Genomic DNA, 25,388 nt, shown 5'->3' with positions numbered 1-25,388 from the left:
AACTCCCCATCTCCGCTGAATATAAGATGGACCTGGGCAAATATCCGACCTCCATCGGCTCTTCCGCTGTACGCTTCCTTGGACAGAGTCTAGCAATGTGCCCCCAGTCCCCACATTCAAAGCACTGTGGTCCTCTGACCGGCGGACCCTCCACCCGTATCGGTCGTGGTCTAGGAGGCTCGGGTATACCCCTTGTTTTCTTGTCCCCTTTTCCGAGATTCCCCCCTTTGTGTCCCTTCTCGCCTTCCCATCCGGCTACTTTTGGTTGGGCTCTCGCGTAGTTGGCGGCCATGTCTATAGCTTGTTCAGGTGTCAGTCCGGAGTGTTGCCTCAGCCACCTTTGTGTGCCGTATGGCAACGCGTCCATGAATTGCTCGAGGTATATTTTTGTCATCACCTCCTCTTTGGTGCTAGTCAGGGGCTTCAACCATTTGTCGGCTGCCATCTTGAGCCGGAAAAACAACGTCTTGGGGTTCTCCCCCGGCAAACCATGTTCCTTCCTGAAACGTACTCTATAGGCTTCTCCATCCAGTCCCAGGTGATCCAGGATGATTTCTTTTATCGTATAGTAGGGCACTGTTCCTGTGGGGTTAGCCACCTGGTCCGCGAACTGGGCGTCGCCTGTTAATAGGGGAGCCAAGAAGAAGGGCCACTTGTCTTCTGGCCACCCCAGTGCTCTGGCGGCCCTTTCAAAGTTCATTAAATATACGTCAGGGTCATCCCCAGGAAGGTATTTCTGTAGGGCGATCCCTGACGGGTTCGGGCCGGGATGAGGGCGGTGTTCTAGGGGCATCGCAATGGGAGCGGCCGTGCCTGTTTTCTGCAGGTGCTCCAATTGGGCATTGATTGTGGTCTGAAACACCTCCCTGTCCGCTTGGGCTGACGTCATCTGTTTTTGGATAGCCCACTCCAATTTCTCCTGCCCCTGCACGAGGTGTTGGATGAGGGCGTCCATCTTGTCCATACAGATGGCAGGATCCCACTTCTGACACCAGTGTAGTGGGTTCGGGGTGACAGAAACGCTGCACTAGGAGGATCAGTAGTTTTGTAGTAGGTTTATTGCCAGATGTTTACAGTTTTTCTCGTGCTAGGAGTAGATGGAGCTCTGCCGTGGTCAGGAAAGGTGGACTCGCTGTAAGGCTCCCCGCCTCGTCGTTCCGGTCTGGTCTCTTCCCCGGTAGTGCCCAAAAGGAAAAGAAAAGTCCGTATTAGGCGTTTCTGCCCAGCAACAAGAAGTGAAGGGGCCAGGAGTGAAGGACACTGTGCAGCGAAGTTCTAGGAGGTGCCTAAGTGCTCAGGGGGGGGTTTTGGTAAAGGGGGTGATGACGGGTGTCTGATGCTATCTGTGACTTCTTTAAAAGGATTTTCCCTTCCCCACCCAGCCTGCGACTTTCCCCCGTACCTGCTCCAGCCACGCTCCTCCCCTGGGAACGTGGCAGGGCGCCTCGCAGGATCGTTGGCCTCCTGGCTTGTCGTTCTCGGCTCCCGTAGGCTCTTCGGTGTTTGCTCTCGGCTCCGCCGTTCGCTTCTCTCGACTCTTCTTCTGCCACTCAAACACGCTCTCCTCCGATGTTCCGTACTCCTCTTCGCTCACCGCTGCTCTTCTCCTCCACTCCAACTCACACACCAACTCCGGGGAAACGCCGTCCACTAACTTCCTGTTCCTGTTCACCTTTGAAGTCCCGCTACAGGACACGTCATCCAGGGGAGGAGTCTCGTCCCAAGGGAGTCCTCTCTTAAAGGCACCCGGTCCCATTTCCTGAGTCCAGTCTCGCAGAGGGTAGGAAGTCCACTCCTTCGGTCTCTCCGGTTCCTCGCCAGCCTGTGTAAGAACACAAAGGGGTATAGAGGGGTCTTGTGACCAATATGGCCAAACAGGTGAGTCCATCTCTGTCATGTCCCCAGCCCCGTCACACTTGGCAACTAACCTCAGTAGCTGGCACATTGTCCAGAAGTCTCTCTTAATGCCCACCGAGTTGGGAAGGCCCAACACTATCTCCCGTTTTTACTTTATGACATCCACCTCCCTCCCCAAGGAAACTAGTCCCTTAGGGCCTCCAATAGCAATTCTGCCCACCAGGATGCCTGCAACCCTAGTGCAACCCTAAGCGTACTCTCCCGAGCCTCTCCGGTATGCCTCTTCGGTATGCCTATGAAGTCCAGGACCCCCAGCAGGTCCGAACTCTGTCACCAGCCAGGTGACGTCCGGGACACCGGCAGGTCAGTCCCTTCTGTCGCCCAGCCAGATGCCCCAGAAGCTAAGTCCCGGCTGATGACAGCCTTAGGCAACTTCACCAGAACCTCTGGGAATCCCTATGACCCACAGCATGTGTGGATGCCTGTGTTGTGACCCATCTCCCCGCAGCCTCAATCCCGAAGAAGAACCACTGCCCCATACCGTTACCTGCTGACATCAGTCATAGTTAACTTACCAACCAGGCACCTCCTTGTGCCTAGAAACCACTCAGCTATGCTACATATTTTGTGTTCATCAAAAGACCCTCTTGAGCCGGACTTACACTGGCCTGGACTCCTGCACTGCCACCCTCTGAGCTATTGCTCCACCCACTGACAAGGCTGCTCCCTTTGTGAGAGGTGTTGCTTTGCCCCTTACTGTTAGGACCTGTGGTTATAGGCCGCCACAGGGGTATAAAAGGCTGGTTTTGCTTCGCCCCTTACTGTTAAGACCTGTGGTTACAGGCTGCCACAGGGGTATACATGGCTGGGTTACCATGATAATGTAGCACCTGCCGGGTAATTACCCTGTGCCCGAGGTGAAGTTTGTAAATTGTACTCCATAACCACCTTTACCAGGGAGCCTCCGGTTACCGTATCCTCTGCTATGTGCCTCTTTATTATAAATCCTCCCACCCCCGCATGGCCAACACTATGTGGAGATGGCGTCGCCCTTGGTCGAGGGAAGCAGCGGCTGGATGATTTAATATATTGCCTGGTAACTAGCCAGACCCGGTAGCCCACGCAACAATACTCACCGTTTAGCCCCAAACTGACTACTACCCTAACGGTTATTATGTCCCTCGCAAAAGACCCCCTACGTGAAAGGAATAAATACTGTTCCATATCGGCACAAACTGGTGATTGTAAACTTGGGTTTTGGAAAGGGTCCTCCTGCAACAAAGCCTTGAGAATGTTTTTGCACTGTCTCCTCACACTTATTGGCATCACCGTGTAAACATAACCAGAAACTACATCCATGCCAGAATTGGTTCCCCCGCACTAGCGGCTCAAGGGTAATTGTAAGCAGACAAAATTTCATCTGTTTCCTGACTTCTTAGCAGCACCATGAGCACTTGATGAGACGTTCTCCATCCAGGCCAAGGCTGATTCCCCCTATACTATCACACCAGCCATGTGATTATGTTGGCAAGACAGAGTTTATGTCCCTTGTGCTGAACTGACCATAACGTTTCACAGATAACTGGAAGAAGGTAACCGAGACCAATAGCTGGTTTCCTTATTGCTTAGTAACATTAAACCCGGAAGTAAGTATGTGCTGCCTTTACCTTAACAGCACTGCCTGGTTTTTAAATCTACATTGCAGAGGGTTCCTGCCACCTCGATCCCCCCAGTAGAGTTGCCGGTGTCTACCCAGGGTCGGTGTGTAATAGGTGGGTCAGGTGAGACTTGAGCCCTTAACTGCCCGCGTGGGCAACAGCGGAGCTACGGCCTACCTCCTTCTCTTGACCATTAACAGTGCAGAGTAACGGTTGTCAAAGTTCCATTCGAGCAGCAGTTGGATAATAACTGCCAGCCTTCTTTGTGACGGTGCTTTACACTTGTTATCGGTTTCGTACGCACGTCTGGATTTATTACTCGACTAATTCTGCCGAGGTTCATTCAATGCTGGACTGATGAAATACTAATTGACCTAGACCGGGGTTCGAGGCTGCTAACCATGACCCCTAGAATTAAGTCTGCTACTCGGGCCGTTATGCCACATCCTCTCCCTAGTGGAACATGAAATTCCTAAAAGGAGAAACTCCTTTAGACTGTCATGAGCCTTGACAGTTGCGGGTCCCCAGCAAGATTACCTCTCATGATATGTCGTCCTTGCATGTCCTTCCTCTCAACCGGCGTACGCTGCCGACAAACCTACGGCACTGCCTTGAAGCGCTATACTCCTTGAAAAACTGAGCATTCTCCCTGCTATATTTAGATCTCGCAGGTGGTGTGAATTATACCATGTGGTGTAAATATAAAGTGGACATATATAACATAGAACATAGAAGTGAAGAGAATGAGAAGCTTCCCAATAAGCGCATCATATTAGCCACGGACCTATTCCTTCTCGCATACCTGGCTGGTAAGCCAACGCCAGGCTTGATAAGTGCGTCATATTACCCAATGACCTATTCTTTTCGCACGCCCTGCTGGTCAGCCAACGTCCGGCTGCGAGCAAAGGCCATTACATATTATCAAGCTATAAGTAGCCGTCACGATTGGTGTAGATCACTAGCATCATGTCTCACAAAGCAGTATAAAGAACGGCCCTCTATTACATACAAATTTCCTAACAAGACGATAGCGGCTTGTGATGGACAAAAATCATTGTTTCAACCTTTCGACAAGTGAATCACCCCGACAAGTGAAGCACACCACCCGGCCAACCCGCTGACGAGAACACCATAAACATCTAACCAAAGCAATGTTTTGCCTCGGGCTGCACCCAGAAGTTGGGAAAACGTTCACCACCATCCCAGTCGGAATGAGGACACTACTAGGTCGCAGCCGCCCTGCCATACATGATTTCAGACAGGCATGTTCTGTTACTGTGTTCGATCTTCAGTGTCTGAGGAGACATTCCAAACAGAAAAGCATACCTTTAAATCATAGTATGTAACCCTGTACTCAAATCTGACTTCCTTCCGTGTGTGATCTATGGCCCATTGCGTTAGTTCAGTGTGTATCATTTCCCTTAACCATGCAGTCTGAAAGTACACAGAGGTAATTCAATGCAGGATTTCTGCTCTACAAAACCCTCACTTCTATATGGTTCATATAAAATAATCTTGCTTTACATTTAATAGCATTTTAGGCTATATAAATAGATATCATTACAAATTGGCATAATTTGGCTAACTCGCAGCAAAGTCTTCAGGGCATGGGAGTATTATCGAGTGTTTCATGTTTAAAAAAATATTATTACTTTCCATAAATGTCACTTAATTTATAAACATAGCATAACGTGTATTTGCACCGAACGCTTTTACTCCTAAAGGGACCTCTGGGCGCTTAATACAACGCAAAGGAATTGATCAAAAACCATGGCAGTGGAAGGGCCAAGATTGCTGCACACCGTATATACCGAGCGACTGAACCAGTCATTCAGTAAAAAATTGTTATAGTGTGTGTATCAGCTGACTAGTACTGCTAGAATTATTTAGCCCTTATCTTGCTCATAAATTCATCCACACTATAAATAATAGCACCCATTCCAGATTATTTACGTTCCTAATACCTTAAATTTTTGGAAAACGAAGAGAGAGACCACGCAGACCACAGAAAGTCTCTTTACAAACGTTAAACGGCAGACCTTCTGACCTTCAGAAGACTTCTCAAGACCTGGCTCTTCGAACAGTAAGTAGCAGCTGCCCCCCCCCCCCCCCCCCCCTCCCCCAGCGCCTTGAGACCCTCGCGGATATGTAGTGTGCTTTACGAATGCTATGATTGATTGATTGATTAATATACAAGGCTTTTAGATCCAAGGTGGTTGAGAAACCTTGTATGCGAGTGAAATGGGGCTTTGGGCCTCTTCGGATATTTTGAGTGAATAAAAAATGTAGCTTTGCTGGTATTATTTAAAAGGCATGCAATTTTGGAACTAAATAGTGAGATAGCAGCAAGAGCGCAAAAAGCACTATTTAATTACAGTGCCACTGACTCTTTGTAAACTAGATCGACTTCCCTCTCGGGCTGTCCTGTAATACGTTACGTCCTTCTGCCATGAGTCTTACCTGGTACAGCTATGCTGGAGCGCCCACTATCACAGAAATAGCTGTGTCTCAAGTTGCGCAATTAAGTGAGTCACATGCATCAGGCTCCGTTGATCTCTGAGTTAGGTCTTCCTTTAATCATTATCGATCCGGTGCACAGCGGCAAAAACCAATCACAGTGGCAAGGCAGTCTGTTTTTTTTTTTTTAAAGTGTAGACAGACTGCCATAAAGAAAACTGCTGTAAAGGGTGGGGGCAATGTGATATTCTAGTCTAACAAGTGGAGTGACTGCCCATGCTGATAGGGTTTATATCACGCAGGGCTTCAGATTGCAGCGCCCGACCAGGCTTATGTTTGATGGCGCTGAGCAATACAAAGTATCCAGTTCTCCTAATGGATAACACGGGCTGCAGAGAGGTAAGCCCTGCGTCATGAGGTCACCCGGCCAGCTTTGATGCATACGCAAATGCACGATTGGCCTGCCAGTGCCTGGCTGTCTCATCATAAAACACGGGCCATTCAGGTAGTGATGCACTTCAAAAGTTAGTTTAAGCAAGATGAATAATACATTAAAAAATATGCTTGCTCTTCAGAGGGGCGGCGCTCCTGCGCCCTAAGGCACAAGCTGTTGCTGGTGCCAAGGGCGTCCCTTCCTAATAGTGACTCGCACTTCAATGTGCGATTGTTTTGCGGCCGCATTTGCAGTTGCAAAACACTCACAGTTTACTACGTACTTCAAGTAGGCGGTAAGCCACCTGCAAACGGGAAGGGGTCCCTAGGGGACCCCTTCCCCTTTGTGAATATGTGCGAAAATATTTGTTAAGAGCAGGCAGTAGTCCCAGGGGCCGCTGCCTGCTGTTGTAAATTGCATTTTGCGAGTCGCAAAGCGTCACAATTTGCGAGTCACAAAATGTACGGGTCGTACATCTGGCCCAAAAAGTTTTACTCACTCACATAGAAGAGTAACCATCGAAGCCTTTGATGTATGCTCCGTCTCTTTAAATGGAAGTCAACAGGACTCTTGCTGGCCATGTTGGTGTGGCAGCCAATTAAGATATTACTGGGCCCCGTCACCGCCTCTGACAACTCCGTTCGATGGAGGAGAGGAGCTGCTGCACACTCACGGCTCCTGCTGGCTGTTCCAGTCCAGCAGGCAGAATAGGAGGGGCTGCATACAGTCACTGTCAGCCTTCCTCTATTGTGTGTCTAGGCTTCCAATCCTTTTTTGACGAGAGACCTTAAGGCACATGAAGTGGTTGAACAACTGACTGGTCTGACTCGCATCTTGACTGGCACTAGGCTCCAACAGGCAACAAAGCTGCCTGGGTTCAGAGCATGGGTCCTCATAGGGATCTATTAACTAGGGGATATTTTGGAGCAAGACCAGATCAAATCTTTCTAGCAACTTAGCGAGGAGTGTGAACTGCACAAATCCCAGTTTTACAGAGAATTAGACATGCATGTACAAAGACTAGCCAGATTTCAACTGCTAGAGACCAAACTGATCTTGGAGACCCTAGGCCAAAAGGGCATATCAAGGACTCATTAGATCTCTGATAATGAATACTCCAGGCCTGCTGGTAGGAGCGAGACCACCTGTGAGTTGGATGGAGAAGAGTTAAATTATTCAGTATGGAAGAAGATAAAATGACTTCCAGAAAACTTGCCATTACTCAAACCTGAGACTGATCCAATTCAAGTCATTTCATAGAACTTATTTCAGCCCCGATAGGTGCTGGAAGATGGGTTGAGGGAACGGTCCTCTGTGTCTGAGATGCAAGGAAAGGTCCATTTTATAATGTCATATTGGATAGCCCGCCCAACCAGAGATACTGGCAAAGAATATATAACTTGCTGGTGAAGATTATTGGTACTCTATGGCCCGAATCTAGAGGGCTCTTTAAAAGGGATTAACGATGGATGGGCAAACATAAGGGTAGAGAACACTGGTGGGGGTGGGGTTTATGGTTGCAAAAACAGTAATAGACGGTGGTTGTAAGATCTATTAGAAAAGCAACAAAAAGATTTATTAAAAAAATAAAGTAGAAAATAAAAGATTCCACTTGAAAGACATCAAACCTGTTAGGACAAAGTGGTCTAGCATTATAAAGAAGGGTCAACAAATTAAATAGCTTAACATTTAGTTGTTAAAGTTAAAATATGAATAAATTACAAACATGCTTGGGGGCGCCATCTTAGGTATTTTTGGGCCTTCGTGAAATAGCCCGTGTTCAGAACTACTTTGAATTTATTATCCATTTTAAGCTAATACCAGCCCTTAGCATGCCAAACAATTTTTAAATATAAATGTACATGCAAAAAAGAGCCAGCAATGGAGATTTCCACTACTTCAGCATCTGTCGTACCACCTTTCACTTTACCATCATCATGGGAGATAGCCCTTCAAGCTGACCGTAGTACAAATAATGAAATTAATAACTACGTTGAAAGAATTACCATCCCAAAGCCAATTCATTTAAATAGGGTCTGTGATTCCCGGGAGGGTAATATCCCATCACAAGGGGGTTCAATGCCTGTCAGTAAAAGCTGTAATTTGATCTCTATGGTTAAGACGCGAGGGCCTTTTTCTATGGACCTTCCACCGGAAGCTGTCCCTCTTGTAGTGGTGCTTGCGGGTGTTCCCACTCTAAAGGACGGAACCATAGAACGATATTCACAACTAAAAAACAAGGTTATCCATTGGTTAGGTCAAAACCGCCCTCTTCCCTCGTATGTCAGTGGGGAAATTTTACATGTTAGGCGACTACCTTGGTTGGGCAAAACACCAAAAAATATTAATGGGGACATTATCATAATTAATTTTAGGGACTCCAGAGCTGTTAGCCATATTTTAAATTGGCACATGAAGAATAGGAGGTCTTCCATTACCACTTGGGAACTAACCCATTTTTTCCCTAGATCTAGGCCAGGTCCCATCTCCAACCCTGGGGTTCCATTTTGTATACAACCTAACTTTTTGATCCCGTTGAGTAATCGATATGAGGTGTTAGATAACCTTGAAGATGTAGATTGACTTGAAAACAACAAGGTTATGATAGCGAGTCCCGTTGAGCCACTATCTGATACATTACTTTTCTGTAATGAGCCAAGATACCTACCTCTGAAAGCAGGTACAGACATCTGTCCCAATGATCACATTGCTTCTGATCCTCCACTTTCAGTCAATAGCCCGACTAATTTTCAGGGAGCTATGGGGAACTTATTCTCCTGGAATATTGCTGGGCTGACCTCCAAACTTGAATCTGTGGAGTGGACATCTTTTGTCAATAAATTCGACCTATGCATATTCCAGGAGACCTGGACATGTGAACCCTGTTTTGTCCAGGGTTACCTAAATTATTATGTACCCGCTACAAAGGGCCCAAGGGGTAGACCCATGGGTGGCTTAACAATGTGGGTTCGCCAGTGTTTAAAGATGGTCATCAAAGTTGTTGATACCAAAAACCATGATATCCAACTGATCAGATTGGATTTAGATAAATTAGGTTGCTTAGATATATACAATGTTTACGTTCGGAGTAATAGGGGAGGGAGGTCCGAGGTTTTAGTTGCCCTAGATAGTCTTCTTGAAATTCATTCCCAGAACAACAAAATTGTCATCGCGGGCGACCTTAACAGAACATTCAAACCCCTAATTAGTGAAGATGATTTATTTGGTGATGAGGAAGATCGACAATGGGGTGTCCCTAAACTAGAACTCCCTCCGGTTGTGCGCTGGACTGCTGATGTTATTGGGCTAAACACGTTATGTTTTGAAAAGGGTTTAAGAGCTCTAAATGGTAGGACTAGTGGTGATAGGAATGGGGCAAGTACATTTGATAATGGCCGACATAACAGTAGAATTGATTACGTGTTATGTACTTTAAAATTATGGCCTATGATTTGTGACATGGAGGTTGTAGTAAGGATCGAGAGTGATCACAACCCCCTGTGCGCAACCCACAAATGGTGGTCCCATACTACCCCCCCCATTAGGCTCTTCTGTGACTGTCCCTCCTCGGATTATCCCCGCAAATGATATGCGGAGACTAAAATGGGAAAGTGTAGCAATTAATCACCAGGCTATTGTTGATATCAATGGTCAGGTTGATATTGCAATATTAGCTATAGAACAGTCCACCGCTCTTGGCATTGGCTTAGACAAGGTTGAGGAGTTACATAATTCTCTCTTTTCTACAATTAAAAAGTATTTCCTCAAACCTCTGAAAAATAAAGGTAATAGAGCCTTTAAGCCTGCTAAGTGGTATAATGAGCAGTGTAGGGATGCACGATTAGCCCTAAGCAAAGCTATCAAGGGGGGGCAATCTGTGCTAATCCAAGCTGCCAGAAAGAACTATAAAATTAGTATATCTAAGGCTAAAAAAGCTTGGGACGAACAGCACTGGTCCGAGTTAAAGGCAGCTAGTGATAGCAGGGATTCCCGGTTATTCTGGCACATCGTTAGGTGGGGAAAATCGGGTTTTCCCGAACCCCATCATAACAATGTGCCTGAGGAAGAATGGATAAAATTCTTCAAAAACCAGTATGCTGCACCTAACAATGATAACTTGGCCCAGGAAGCTAGTGTAGATCTCCCCAAAGCAAACCCCTTTGGAATAGCCGAAATTTTGCTGGCCTTGAATACGGTTGCTCGTGGGTGTGCCCCCGGTTTGGATGGTGTGCCAGCTGATCTATTTATAAACGATAAAGAGCGCTGGAGTCAGTATATCCACCTTCTTATTAATGCTATTGCTTTGGGTGCAGCAGTACCAAAATCTTGGCAGGGTGCAGTAATCATTCCTGTCTTTAAGAAAGGTGATCGATCCCTGCCGGGTAATTATAGGCCAATAAGTCTTATAGACACCATTCAAAAGGTTGTGGGACGGGTAATCGTCAATAGGCTCCTGGATTGGGTGGAAGAGTTTAATGCTCTTTCACCATTTCAGGCTGGCTTTCGACGATCTACAAGTACGGTGGATCAGGTTTTCCGTTTTACGTTGTTACAATGGAAGACGGTTGTGCTGGGTAAAGGAAGCCTGTATGCGGCCTTTGTTGACCTATGGGCCGCTTTCGACCTTGTCCCCCGATCCAAGTTATGGTTAGTCCTTAAGAAGCAGGGTCTCCCTAGCGACCTATTATCTTTAATAATGAGGCTACATGAATCCAACTACGCTAGAATTCAGTGGGGGGGATTAGGTTCGGTAACCTCGGACTTCCCTGTTGAGAGGGGAGTCCGACAGGGATGTTCGATGGCTCCCGTTCTTTTCACCTTATATATTAATGATGTTGTTGCGCGCATGACTTCTGCACAAGTAGACGCACCTTTTTTAGCTGGGATTAAAACCCCTATTTTAATGTTTGCAGACGACACGCTCATCCTATCTAAAACTCCAAGTGGATTACAGTCTGCCTTGTCTATTTTCGACCACTTCTGTGGGGAGTATGGTCTAGAGGTTAATACTGCCAAAACAAAGCTTATGACTTTTAATCCCCACCGTAGCTTTAAATCTAAAATCATTTTAAATGACCGTCCGCTAGAAGTAGTGAATACCTTTACATATCTGCGTTACAACAAACAAATGATGGACGGAATGCTGTCAATGCAGACATTCTCCCCCAGTCAAGAGATCTGGGTTAAATCCATCGTTCTTTTGCCCACTGCGCCACCCCAGTTCAGACATGGCCATATGCAAATCAGTCTTGACCCTGTGCCTCATGGGAACAGTCCAGCCCGAACTGCCAAGCCATGTCTTCCCTGGACCGGAATCAAGCATCCTAGGACCGGTTTCTGGCTATCAGCCGTCATCAGCCAGGATAGCTTGACTCCAGTGGCGTAGTGAGCACGGGTCCCACGTCTGGGAATACCCATCCCACTTAGGGCGAAAAGCGTTACAACAAACAAATGATGGACGGAATGCTGTCAATGCAGACATTCTCCCCCAGTCAAGAGATCTGGGTTAAATCCATCGTTCTTTTGCCCACTGCGCCACCCCAGTTCAGACATTGCCATATGCAAATCAGTCTTGACCCTGTGCCTCATGGGAACAGTCCAGCCCGAACTGCCAAGCCATGTCTTCCCTGGACCGGAATCAAGCATCCTAGGACCGGTTTCTGGCTATCAGCCGTCATCAGCCAGGATAGCTTGACTCCAGTGGCGTAGTGAGCACGGGTCCCACGTCTGGGAATACCCATCCCACTTAGGGCGAAAAGCGTTACAACAAACAAATGATGGACGGAATGCTGTCAATGCAGACATTCTCCCCCAGTCAAGAGATCTGGGTTAAATCCATCGTTCTTTTGCCCACTGCGCCACCCCAGTTCAGACATGGCCATATGCAAATCAGTCTTGACCCTGTGCCTCATGGGAACAGTCCAGCCCGAACTGCCAAGCCATGTCTTCCCTGGACCGGAATCAAGCATCCTAGGACCGGTTTCTGGCTATCAGCCGTCATCAGCCAGGATAGCTTGACTCCAGTGGCGTAGTGAGCACGGGTCCCACGTCTGGGAATACCCATCCCACTTAGGGCGAAAAGCGTTACAACAAACAAATGATGGACGGAATGCTGTCAATGCAGACATTCTCCCCCAGTCAAGAGATCTGGGTTAAATCCATCATTCTTTTGCCCACTGCGCCACCCCAGTTCAGACATGGCCATATGCAAATCAGTCTTGACCCTGTGCCTCATGGGAACAGTCCAGCCCGAACTGCCAAGCCATGTCTTCCCTGGACCGGAATCAAGCATCCTAGGACCGGTTTCTGGCTATCAGCCGTCATCAGCCAGGATAGCTTGACTCCAGTGGCGTAGTGAGCACGGGTCCCACGTCTGGGAATACCCATCCCACTTAGGGCGAAAAGCGTTACAACAAACAAATGATGGACGGAATGCTGTCAATGCAGACATTCTCCCCCAGTCAAGAGATCTGGGTTAAATCCATCGTTCTTTTGCCCACTGCGCCACCCCAGTTCAGACATGGCCATATGCAAATCAGTCTTGACCCTGTGCCTCATGGGAACAGTCCAGCCCGAACTGCCAAGCCATGTCTTCCCTGGACCGGAATCAAGCATCCTAGGACCGGTTTCTGGCTATCAGCCGTCATCAGCCAGGATAGCTTGACTCCAGTGGCGTAGTGAGCACGGGTCCCACGTCTGGGAATACCCATCCCACTTAGGGCGAAAAGCGTTACAACAAACAAATGATGGACGGAATGCTGTCAATGCAGACATTCTCCCCCAGTCAAGAGATCTGGGTTAAATCCATCGTTCTTTTGCCCACTGCGCCACCCCAGTTCAGACATGGCCATATGCAAATCAGTCTTGACCCTGTGCCTCATGGGAACAGTCCAGCCCGAACTGCCAAGCCATGTCTTCCCTGGACCGGAATCAAGCATCCTAGGACCGGTTTCTGGCTATCAGCCGTCATCAGCCAGGATAGCTTGACTCCAGTGGCGTAGTGAGCACGGGTCCCACGTCTGGGAATACCCATCCCACTTAGGGCGAAAAGCGTTACAACAAACAAATGATGGACGGAATGCTGTCAATGCAGACATTCTCCCCCAGTCAAGAGATCTGGGTTAAATCCATCGTTCTTTTGCCCACTGCGCCACCCCAGTTCAGACATGGCCATATGCAAATCAGTCTTGACCCTGTGCCTCATGGGAACAGTCCAGCCCGAACTGCCAAGCCATGTCTTCCCTGGACCGGAATCAAGCATCCTAGGACCGGTTTCTGGCTATCAGCCGTCATCAGCCAGGATAGCTTGACTCCAGTGGCGTAGTGAGCACGGGTCCCACGTCTGGGAATACCCATCCCACTTAGGGCGAAAAGCGTTACAACAAACAAATGATGGACGGAATGCTGTCAATGCAGACATTCTCCCCCAGTCAAGAGATCTGGGTTAAATCCATCGTTCTTTTGCCCACTGCGCCACCCCAGTTCAGACATGGCCATATGCAAATCAGTCTTGACCCTGTGCCTCATGGGAACAGTCCAGCCCGAACTGCCAAGCCATGTCTTCCCTGGACCGGAATCAAGCATCCTAGGACCGGTTTCTGGCTATCAGCCGTCATCAGCCAGGATAGCTTGACTCCAGTGGCGTAGTGAGCACGGGTCCCACGTCTGGGAATACCCATCCCACTTAGGGCGAAAAGCGTTACAACAAACAAATGATGGACGGAATGCTGTCAATGCAGACATTCTCCCCCAGTCAAGAGATCTGGGTTAAATCCATCGTTCTTTTGCCCACTGCGCCACCCCAGTTCAGACATGGCCATATGCAAATCAGTCTTGACCCTGTGCCTCATGGGAACAGTCCAGACCGAACTGCCAAGCCATGTCTTCCCTGGACCGGAATCAAGCATCCTAGGACCGGTTTCTGGCTATCAGCCGTCATCAGCCAGGATAGCTTGACTCCAGTGGCGTAGTGAGCACGGGTCCCACGTCTGGGAATACCCATCCCACTTAGGGCGAAAAGCGTTACAACAAACAAATGATGGACGGAATGCTGTCAATGCAGACATTCTCCCCCAGTCAAGAGATCTGGGTTAAATCCATCGTTCTTTTGCCCACTGCGCCACCCCAGTTCAGACATGGCCATATGCAAATCAGTCTTGACCCTGTGCCTCATGGGAACAGTCCAGCCCGAACTGCCAAGCCATGTCTTCCCTGGACCGGAATCAAGCATCCTAGGACCGGTTTCTGGCTATCAGCCGTCATCAGCCAGGATAGCTTGACTCCAGTGGCGTAGTGAGCACGGGTCCCACGTCTGGGAATACCCATCCCACTTAGGGCGAAAAGCGTTACAACAAACAAATGATGGACGGAATGCTGTCAATGCAGACATTCTCCCCCAGTCAAGAGATCTGGGTTAAATCCATCGTTCTTTTGCCCACTGCGCCACCCCAGTTCAGACATGGCCATATGCAAATCAGTCTTGACCCTGTGCCTCATGGGAACAGTCCAGCCCGAACTGCCAAGCCATGTCTTCCCTGGACCGGAATCAAGCATCCTAGGACCGGTTTCTGGCTATCAGCCGTCATCAGCCAGGATAGCTTGACTCCAGTGGCGTAGTGAGCACGGGTCCCACGTCTGGGAATACCCATCCCACTTAGGGCGAAAAGCGTTACAACAAACAAATGATGGACGGAATGCTGTCAATGCAGACATTCTCCCCCAGTCAAGAGATCTGGGTTAAATCCATCGTTCTTTTGCCCACTGCGCCACCCCAGTTCAGACATGGCCATATTTCGCCCTAAGTGGGATGGGTATTCCCAGACGTGGGACCGGTGCTCACTACGGCACTGGAGTCAAGCTATCCTGGCTGATGACGGCTGATAGCCAGAAACCGGTCCTAGGATGCTTGATTCCGGTCCAGGGAAGACATGGCTTGGCAGTTCGGGCTGGACTGTTCCCATGAGGCACAGGGTCAAGACTGATTTGCATATGGCCATGTCTGAACTGGGGTGGCGTAGTGGGCAAAAGAACGATGGATTTAACCCAGATCTCTTGACTGGGGGAGAATGTCTGCATTGTCAGCATTCCGTCCATCATTTGTTTGTTGTAATGCTTTTCGCCCTAAGTGGGATGGGTATTCCCAGACGTGGGACCCGTGCTCACTACGCCACTGGAGTCAAGCTATCCTGGCTGATGACGGCTGATAGCCAGAAACCGGTCCTAGGATGCTTGATTCCGGTCCAGGGAAGACATGGCTTGGCAGTTCGGGCTGGACTGTTCCCATGAGGCACAGGGTCAAGACTGATTTGCATATGGCCATGTCTGAACTGGGGTGGCGTAGTGGGCAAAAGAACGATGGATTTAACCCAGATCTCTTGACTGGGGGAGAATGTCTGCATTGTCAGCATTCCGTCCATCATTTGTTTGTTGTAATGCTTTTCGCCCTAAGTGGGATGGGTATTCCCAGACGTGGGACCCGTGCTCACTACGCCACTGGAGTCAAGCTATCCTGGCTGATGACGGCTGATAGCCAGAAACCGGTCCTAGGATGCTTGATTCCGGTCCAGGGAAGACATGGCTTGGCAGTTCGGGCTGGACTGTTCCCATGAGGCACAGGGTCAAGACTGATTTGCATATGGCCATGTCTGAACTGGGGTGGCGTAGTGGGCAAAAGAATGATGGATTTAACCCAGATCTCTTGACTGGGGGAGAATGTCTGCATTGTCAGCATTCCGTCCATCATTTGTTTGTTGTAATGCTTTTCGCCCTAAGTGGGATGGGTATTCCCAGACGTGGGACCCGTGCTCACTATGCCACTGGAGTCAAGCTATCCTGGCTGATGACGGCTGATAGCCAGAAACCGGTCCTAGGATGCTTGATTCCGGTCCAGGGAAGACATGGCTTGGCAGTTCGGGCTGGACTGTTCCCATGAGGCACAGGGTCAAGACTGATTTGCATATGGCCATGTCTGAACTGGGGTGGCGTAGTGGGCAAAAGAACGATGGATTTAACCCAGATCTCTTGACTGGGGGAGAATGTCTGCATTGTCAGCATTCCGTCCATCATTTGTTTGTTGTAATGCTTTTCGCCCTAAGTGGGATGGGTATTCCCAGACGTGGGACCCGTGCTCACTACGCCACTGGAGTCAAGCTATCCTGGCTGATGACGGCTGATAGCCAGAAACCGGTCCTAGGATGCTTGATTCCGGTCCAGGGAAGACATGGCTTGGCAGTTCGGGCTGGACTGTTCCCATGAGGCACAGGGTCAAGACTGATTTACATATGGCCATGTCTGAACTGGGGTGGCGTAGTGGGCAAAAGAACGATGGATTTAACCCAGATCTCTTGACTGGGGGAGAATGTCTGCATTGTCAGCATTCCGTCCATCATTTGTTTGTTGTAATGCTTTTCGCCCTAAGTGGGATGGGTATTCCCAGACGTGGGACCCGTGCTCACTACGCCACTGGAGTCAAGCTATCCTGGCTGATGACGGCTGATAGCCAGAAACCGGTCCTAGGATGCTTGATTCCGGTCCAGGGAAGACATGGCTTGGCAGTTCGGGCTGGACTGTTCCCATGAGGCACAGGGTCAAGACTGATTTGCATATGGCCATGTCTGAACTGGGGTGGCGTAGTGGGCAAAAGAACGATGGATTTAACCCAGATCTCTTGACTGGGGGAGAATGTCTGCATTGTCAGCATTCCGTCCATCATTTGTTTGTTGTAATGCTTTTCGCCCTAAGTGGGATGGGTATTCCCAGACGTGGGACCCGTGCTCACTACGCCACTGGAGTCAAGCTATCCTGGCTGATGACGGCTGATAGCCAGAAACCGGTCCTAGGATGCTTGATTCCGGTCCAGGGAAGACATGGCTTGGCAGTTCGGTCTGGACTGTTCCCATGAGGCACAGGGTCAAGACTGATTTGCATATGGCCATGTCTGAACTGGGGTGGCGTAGTGGGCAAAAGAACGATGGATTTAACCCAGATCTCTTGACTGGGGGAGAATGTCTGCATTGTCAGCATTCCGTCCATCATTTGTTTGTTGTAATGCTTTTCGCCCTAAGTGGGATGGGTATTCCCAGACGTGGGACCCGTGCTCACTACGCCACTGGAGTCAAGCTATCCTGGCTGATGACGGCTGATAGCCAGAAACCGGTCCTAGGATGCTTGATTCCGGTCCAGGGAAGACATGGCTTGGCAGTTCGGGCTGGACTGTTCCCATGAGGCACAGGGTCAAGACTGATTTGCATATGGCCATGTCTGAAATGGGGTGGCGTAGTGGGCAAAAGAACGATGGATTTAACCCAGATCTCTTGACTGGGGGAGAATGTCTGCATTGTCAGCATTCCGTCCATCATTTGTTTGTTGTAATACCTTTACATATCTGGGCATGCACATATCTAGCGAGAAGAGTTGGCGGCATCATATTGGCATTGCTAAGTTGAGACATAGGCAACTGGCTGGTGCTATTTGCATAGAGCACAGAAAATCATTAACCAAACCTGTAAAACCTGCTTTACAGGTTTATGAAGCAAAAGCTCTAGGCTCTGCTCTTTACGGTGCTGAGCTCTGGGGCTTTGAGAAGGTTGCTGCTCTTCAATCCTCAGAGAACAAATTTCTTAGGGCAATAACAGGTGTTCCTAAAAGCACCCCATTGTTGCCTCTTAAATATGACCTGGGTAGAAAAGCAGTCTCATATTTGGTCCAACTTCGTCCGATCCTATATTGGCGTAGGTTATGGACGACTCCTGTGCTTTCCCACTATGCAAAGGGTTTCTTAGATATTATACGATCGGATGTGTCCCACAAAATAGGATGGTTAAAATCATTGAGGACATCCTTGGTTGAGCTTGGTATGAGCACACTTTGGGACGATCCGGCGAGAGCCATTTTTCCATCTAAAAGCACTCTTAAGACCATCTATTGGGAGAAGGTTGCCCACCGGTGTTGGAGCAACCCGGATGTTGGCTCTATGACCGGAGATTTCCTAGTGGCCAAGATGTACCCCTGTCTAGAACCATACTGGGACATCATAACAAAGCCCAGAGAAAGGAAGCTCCTTTTCCAATTGAGAGCAGGTGCTCTCCCCCTCAAATTTTTGTCATCTAAGTGGGTAGAGGGATCCTGTGATAGATGTCCTGCTTGTGGTACTAGTAAAGAAACCATCGGTCATTTTTTATTTGTTTGCAGGTTTTACGCGACCCCACGGCGTATCTGGCTATCCCCAATGTGTAAAAACCTAGGAACAGCCAGTGGTACCGTGGCCCTGCGTATCATATGCACTAGCACTTTGCCTTGGATTTCAGTTGCCACTGCTAAATATTTAGGATGGGCGTGGATGATTAGACAGAGATTGCTAGTTATTTGACTACTCTCTTGTTTTGGAAGAGACTGCTAGTCCTCCGACTATTCTCTCCCATGCTATTTTTTTCTGCATTCAAAAATTTTATACCTTGGTTTTTAATCTATTTTATCCAACCATTTTACCTTTTTAAAAGACCATCTACCGCTAATAGTACAGTATGTCTTATACATGAAATAATTAAGTCAGTAATTTGTAGAAATATGCTTTGTATCTGTTGTAATTTAATTGTATTTTAATCCATTGTATGTAATTGTTAATGTAATTGTATTTTGCTTTTATGAATGAAATTCGAATAAAGCATATTTGACTGACAATCTGCGTCAGCTACATAGTACCAAAAGATAGTTTGAACAAACATTTATAAAGCCATTTCTTTTTGTGCTGGTGCTAGAGATTTTTATCTTGCAGCAATATTTTATGCGTAATTCAATATCTAACTTCCTTGTTTTAAAATATTTGTACAGTTCATTTATATGTATTTAAATCGTGCATTGATTCACTAAAATGTCAGGGGAAGTGACATAACATACCCTTTGATCATAAAAACATCAGAGGAATTGACATCACATTATCCTTGACACTGATTTTTTTTTACAGAAAGGCATGTCACATGATCCTGATATCACAAAAATTGACATCTCTGCAGTTCATAATACGTGCATGATTATCATAATCACATAACAGAGACAAATGTCTATTTTATGTGACATATTACGGCGCTGAGTTGATCTTTGGAAGTTCTGGGGCGCATTACTTGCCCTGGATTGTAGTGAGCGAGTGAAGCAAGTAAGCTAGACCTCTTCTCAGCAGGCTCTCCTCTGAGAACATTTTGAAAAGAATAGGGTGAAATAGTGCATTTTAACGCACACTTTTCATATAAAGTTTGCTAAAATGCATAGGCGCTGAAAGTGTGCTGATTAAATATTCAAATCGTTTCATTTTGTGCCAAGCCAATAAAATTTCACGTTCCCCAGGAGTTAGCGGCATCTCTTTTCAAAATGTGCCCTGTGTGCCTCCATATGTCAAAAACGACCCCCATTGTGCCAAGTTCAACAAATCAAAAATGACACAAAATATGCAAGAATGTTGCAGTTTTTGCGGTCCATATTCCTTGAGGGACCAATTCCAAAAATAACCTCAGTATGCCAGGGCCAGCATTTTATTATGGGTTCCAACCTCTGATATGCCTGGTTGTCCACCTTCATTCCAAGAATTACTGCCAGTATGCATGTCCCATGCCAAGAATTTCCTCAAGTATGACTGTATTTTTCCACTGGTGCCCTATATGCGATGAATTACCCCTAGTATGCCAGTACCAGTATTTTATCATTGGTGTACTTCATACCAAGAATTACCCCCAGTGTACCAGTGCCAGTATTTTATCACAGGTGTCTGACCTGCTAAGAGTTGTCTAAGATATGCTAGTACCAGAATTTTGCCCTGAGCATCTCCATAATACAATAATTAGCTTCAGTATGCCAGGGCCAAGAACAAACTCACAAGCATCGTATCACATTGTCACTTACACTAACATTCACTCATTCACACTGATTCTGTCACTCACTCTGACTCATTCATTCTCATTTACACTCTCTTAAATCCCTTACACTCATTCATATTCATACTACCTTGCATTGACTGTTAATCTCTCTCATTTATATTTACTGACACTCAATCCCACTTACTACCTATCACTGCCTCTCACTCACTTTCACTTACACATAGAGACACGCATGCTCACTCATTTACATGCTTTCTCTGACCCACAAACAATCGCACAACTTACACTTAAAGCCATTTTTACTTACCACAGCTGTCAATAAAGATCCTGTTCCATCTGAGCGTGCTCCATTTTTTATTACACTAATATTGTATTATTCAAAACAGATCGGGGGACTCTGGGCAGTACCAAAGCTTTAGGTGAAGAGCAGCTTCCTTGCCTGGAACACTCTGCAACACCACAGAGAATACAGTCCTGCTCACCTCAAATGACTGCTTTTCTAGCAGAGGTTTTAAGCATAGGATTAGCAAGTGCCACCCACACTAAATTGAAAAATGACAAAAGGCTTTTACCACTCCAGGCACAGTATTACAGCTTTTTATTGGTAAATACTATTCAAGCCAACAAGGAATGACTAAAAGTAACCCCTGATATGTGTTTCGCTCTGATTAGAACTCATCAGAGAAATCAAGTAAGTATAACTTGTGCACTCGACATGAATTGTTTATGATCTACATATGACGTAATAAATTACATCACTGATGACATGTTCCGTGTAATCATTGATAACATCACTGATGCCCCTTAACTGCAGGTGGCAAGGAGGAGAGAGGAAAACACATGCGAATCGTCAGCATTTAATATAAAAAATAAACTTGGATTTCAATCAATGGCGGCAATGCAATAGACCTCCACTCTCGGATTCAGGTAATGCTTTAATGACCCAGAAGCCCAATGTACTCTTGGACCAACTCCAACAACAAAAGAAACCGCCGTGTGCACTGTGACCTGCTCCCTCCAACAAACAACAATGAACACAAAAAGATCTGCCCTGCTAACCTGTGTGCCCGTATCTACATGAACCCTCCCCCTCCCCTCACTCTCTCCCTTTTCCCGGACCACATACCGCGCTGGCTGTAACTCTCCAGAGTTACGGCGGTGTGCAGGCATCGTCCGGGGGTGTCCACCAGTCTTCCGAACAGGTCTCGGGCTCCGTATTCCCTTCCTCCGTGCTCGTCGCGGCGTCAGCGCTACTCCTCGATCCGTCGTCTTCGCCTCCTGGTGTGTAGGGGTTCTCTTCTCCTTCGGTTAAGTTCTCGTCGGGCATCCTCCTTCCAGTGTTCGATCACTCTCCTCTCCCCTGGCATCTTCCGGGTTTCTCCTTTGAGCAGGAAGCCCCGCCTCTCGATTTCCTGGGGCCGTAACCCATTGGTTCTCCTTCTCCTCGGGGCGTTCTTGTTCCTGTATAGGAGAGGAGTCCGGATTAATTAACCCTCGCTTTCCTGGATAGCTTTCCTTGACAGGCAATAGCTTGATTTGAGAGCTTGACGCATGGGTCAGGGTGGGGGTAAAGGCCAGTTCCTCCTCACAGAGGGTTAATTAGTAGTGTATGACAAGAGCGCAAGTTACCATATGTAAATCCAAACCTCTGCCTTTGTCAATGCATGGTGGGAGATGGCCACAGAGCCTGGTCACTCACAGGAAGCCAACCCCAAGTCTAGTACAGCCTTTGGCAACATGGCGTAAGGTTGGCCTTTGGGCCCCGGGGACTAAATTCCCCAGGGCCAAAACATTTATATATTTGACAAAGACCGTGCGGTTGAAACGCGTCAGCCAATAAATTTCATTCTTTAAAATTATACTAAGTGCGACTTTACCTTTTGTTGTAAGACTGAAGGATTCTGCAAATATATTTATATATGTTTATATATTTATATATATGAGGAAGGGTGTGCAGCCCCCCTCCCCGAGCCTTAATAGGCGAGCATTATAATTCCCGGTATCCCATCCCCTCATGCCCCGCCTCCCCTTTTTATAAATGTCGGCCCTAGAGGTTATAATATTACATTTGTAAAGCGCGCACAATCACCCGTAAGGGTCTCTAGGCGTTTGGGGCCGTCGGGAAGATTAAGAAAGCTATTGCCCAGAGTCACATGGTGCTGAGCTAATCTGTCACCGGCGCCGGGGATCGAACCGTGATCCCCAGATTCCGGAGTCAGTCGCACTGGCCGCGACGCCACACCTCTTACGCGGTTAGGTCTCTGGGCCTAAGTAGACTCCAGGAGGGGGCCATGCACCCCCTTGCCCTTTATTAAAAGGCTCAGGGAGGGAATGTTGTGTACCCCCTCCCCTCAAAAAAACCCATGTGTCACCCCCACGCCCAACCGAGGGGTTTTAATAAAACAAGCGCGGGAGTCCACACTTGTTTTTTCTTTTAATTTTGCTACAGATTTGTGATTTGTGGATCCTCTTCAAATTAGTGGCAAAATAAATAAAATTAAAAATAAAATGTTTTGGCCCCAGGTCATGTCCCTCTGGGACCACACCACAAGGCTTAACGGGTCAGGGTTCCCTGTTTCTTTTCTTTGCTTTTTTTGTCTTTGCTTTTTTTAGGACTTGGGCTGAGTCCTGAGTCCTAAGATGGCTACCACCACTTTCTGGTTGAGGTGATGGGAGCCAATCTGATCTCAGGATGAGATTTGTTGGCTCTGTGGAACCTCTGCGTTGTGATATATACACATTTTTTTAACCTCAATTTCTCCAAAACTACTGAACGGATTTGCACCAAAACACAAAAAACACTCTTTCTGGACCAAGATCTAGCTTTGTGCCAAATTTGATGGAAATCTGTTCATAGGTTTGGCCTGTAGCTGTGTCTAAAGTCCTATGGAAAAATTAATGGGGAAAATGCATTTTGGGATCCCCGTTTCTCTCGGGCCCCGCATGATAGATCACCCCGAATCTTTCCATGTGCAAACAAGTCAAAAAGTAGCACTCTTTTGAAAAGTTTTGTGGAAATTTGTCAAAAGGCACCAAAGTTATTAGCAACACAAAAAAGTATTTCTTATGGAAACAGGATCCTACATAACACTACACAGTGGCAACCGCCACCAGATAACATATATATGCACCCCAATGGAGGCACCCAATCTGAAAAATTAGAGTGGCATTTGGTGAAATGTTGAAATGGAGACTGCCAGAACCGTTGCTTCACTAAAAGGACAGTCATACCTATGGACACTGAGTTCCCATTACAAAATGGTAAGCGTGAGTTACTAAACGAACGTTTAAGGGTGTGATACCTTGGATGTGATAATTGCAGCTGATCGGGGGGTCAGAGAATATTACACCATTTTGAGACAAAACTGCTCATGAACTAATAACTCTAAGAACTTGAGATGCATTGTGGAACTTGCAGTCATCGTGAGAGACATTTCCTACTGAAGGTGTTTCTTTCAATCCACAGGCACTGCAACTGGATGGTGAAAGACCTGGCAACCAATGTGAGCAAATTTTGTTATATATATGAAAGAACTGATAATATCAGACCCTCAGTGGAGACAAGCATTGAGAAAGGTGAATTCTCACCGAAACGCACCTGATTGGCACAATAAAAGGTCTTTGGAATCCGCTGTGTGCTCCTGAATGCTCCTATTGGAGCGTTGTTGTTGGAAATGTTAATTGCATGTAGCCACTTGCACGCCAAAGGAGGCACCCGATCTGAAAAGTGTTCAGCGGTCATAAGAGTGGCATTTGGTGAAATGTTGAAATGGAGACTGCCAGAACCGTCGCTTTACTAAAAGGACAGTCACACCTATGGACACTGAGTTCCTATTCCAAAATGGTAAGCATGAGTGACTAAATGAAAGTTTAAGGGTGTGAGACCTTGGATGTGTCATAAGAGAGGCATTTGGTGGAAAAAAAAAAATCAAAACAATACCCTTTCAGGCACAGAGTGACGCATAAATTATGCAAAAAAAGAAGCAGAGAACTCTGGGTAGTTCTCAAGTTTAGGTGGAAAGCAGCTCCTGTATAGAGCACTCTCAACACCAGAGACACTCTAGATCTGCTCACCTCAAATGTCTGCTTTTCTATCAAAGTCTTTAAGCATAGGATTAGCACAGTGCCATCCACACCGAGATAGAAAGGGACAAAGTCTTTTGCCATTTCTACAGCAATCTTGGGACTCAGTTTCAGCCGAGTCCCCCCAAAAAAGTCTAAAAATAAAAACAAGAAAAGGGGGCAGAGGTAGGCTTACCTCTAATCTTGATGCCTTCGAGGGACCCCACCAGGGAAATATGCACTTGGCCAGGCCCTCTTTGAAATTACAGCTGATCCCGCCCTCATTTTAGAGGGAAAACAAAGGGCAGAAAAAAGAGCAGACAAGGCAAAACAGAGGGCAGAAAAATGATCAAGAAAGGCAAAACAGAGCAGAAGAGGCCAAAGCAGAGGGTAGAAAAATGAGCAGGAAAGGCAGAACAGAGGGCTGAAAAACAAGCAGTAAAGGTAAAATAGAGCAGAAGAGTGCAAAACAGAGAGCACTCAGATACTCACACACCCACTCACAGACCCACTCAGAGACTCAGGCACCCACTCACAGACCCAATGAGGGACTCACTGACCTACTCACAGACCCACTCAGGCTCATGCACCCACTCACAGACTTACTTGGAGACTCATGCAGTCATAGACCCACTCAGAAACTCATGCACTCACTAACAAACCCACTCAGACACTCACGCATCTACACACAGACCCACTTAAACACTCACGCACCAGTGATAGACCCACCAGTGATGACCTTAGTGATGTCGGGAAACATCCTTTACCACGCAACCATTACAACGTGGTATGGTTACATCGTGGATTTGACAACGCAAGTCGTTACACCGACTTGCACTGGAGGGCGCTCTAGACTAAGGAATAGTGTGAATTACTATTCCAACACCTTCCCTACTGTACGTAGACTGGAGTTGGAATAGTAATTCACACTATTCCTAAATCCAGCGCCCTCCAACGCAAGTCGATGTAATGACTTGCGTTGTCAAGACCGCGATGTAACATACCGCGTTGTGATGGTACGCGTTGTATCATCATACATCCGTGATGTCATTTGAG

The sequence above is a fragment of the Triturus cristatus genome, chromosome 4_1 (assembly GCF_964204655.1).
Source record: "Triturus cristatus chromosome 4_1, aTriCri1.1, whole genome shotgun sequence".
In the NCBI taxonomy this organism is placed as follows: domain Eukaryota; kingdom Metazoa; phylum Chordata; class Amphibia; order Caudata; family Salamandridae; genus Triturus; species Triturus cristatus.
The sequence above is the reverse complement of the archived record's forward strand: the minus strand, read 5'-3'. Positions refer to the sequence as shown.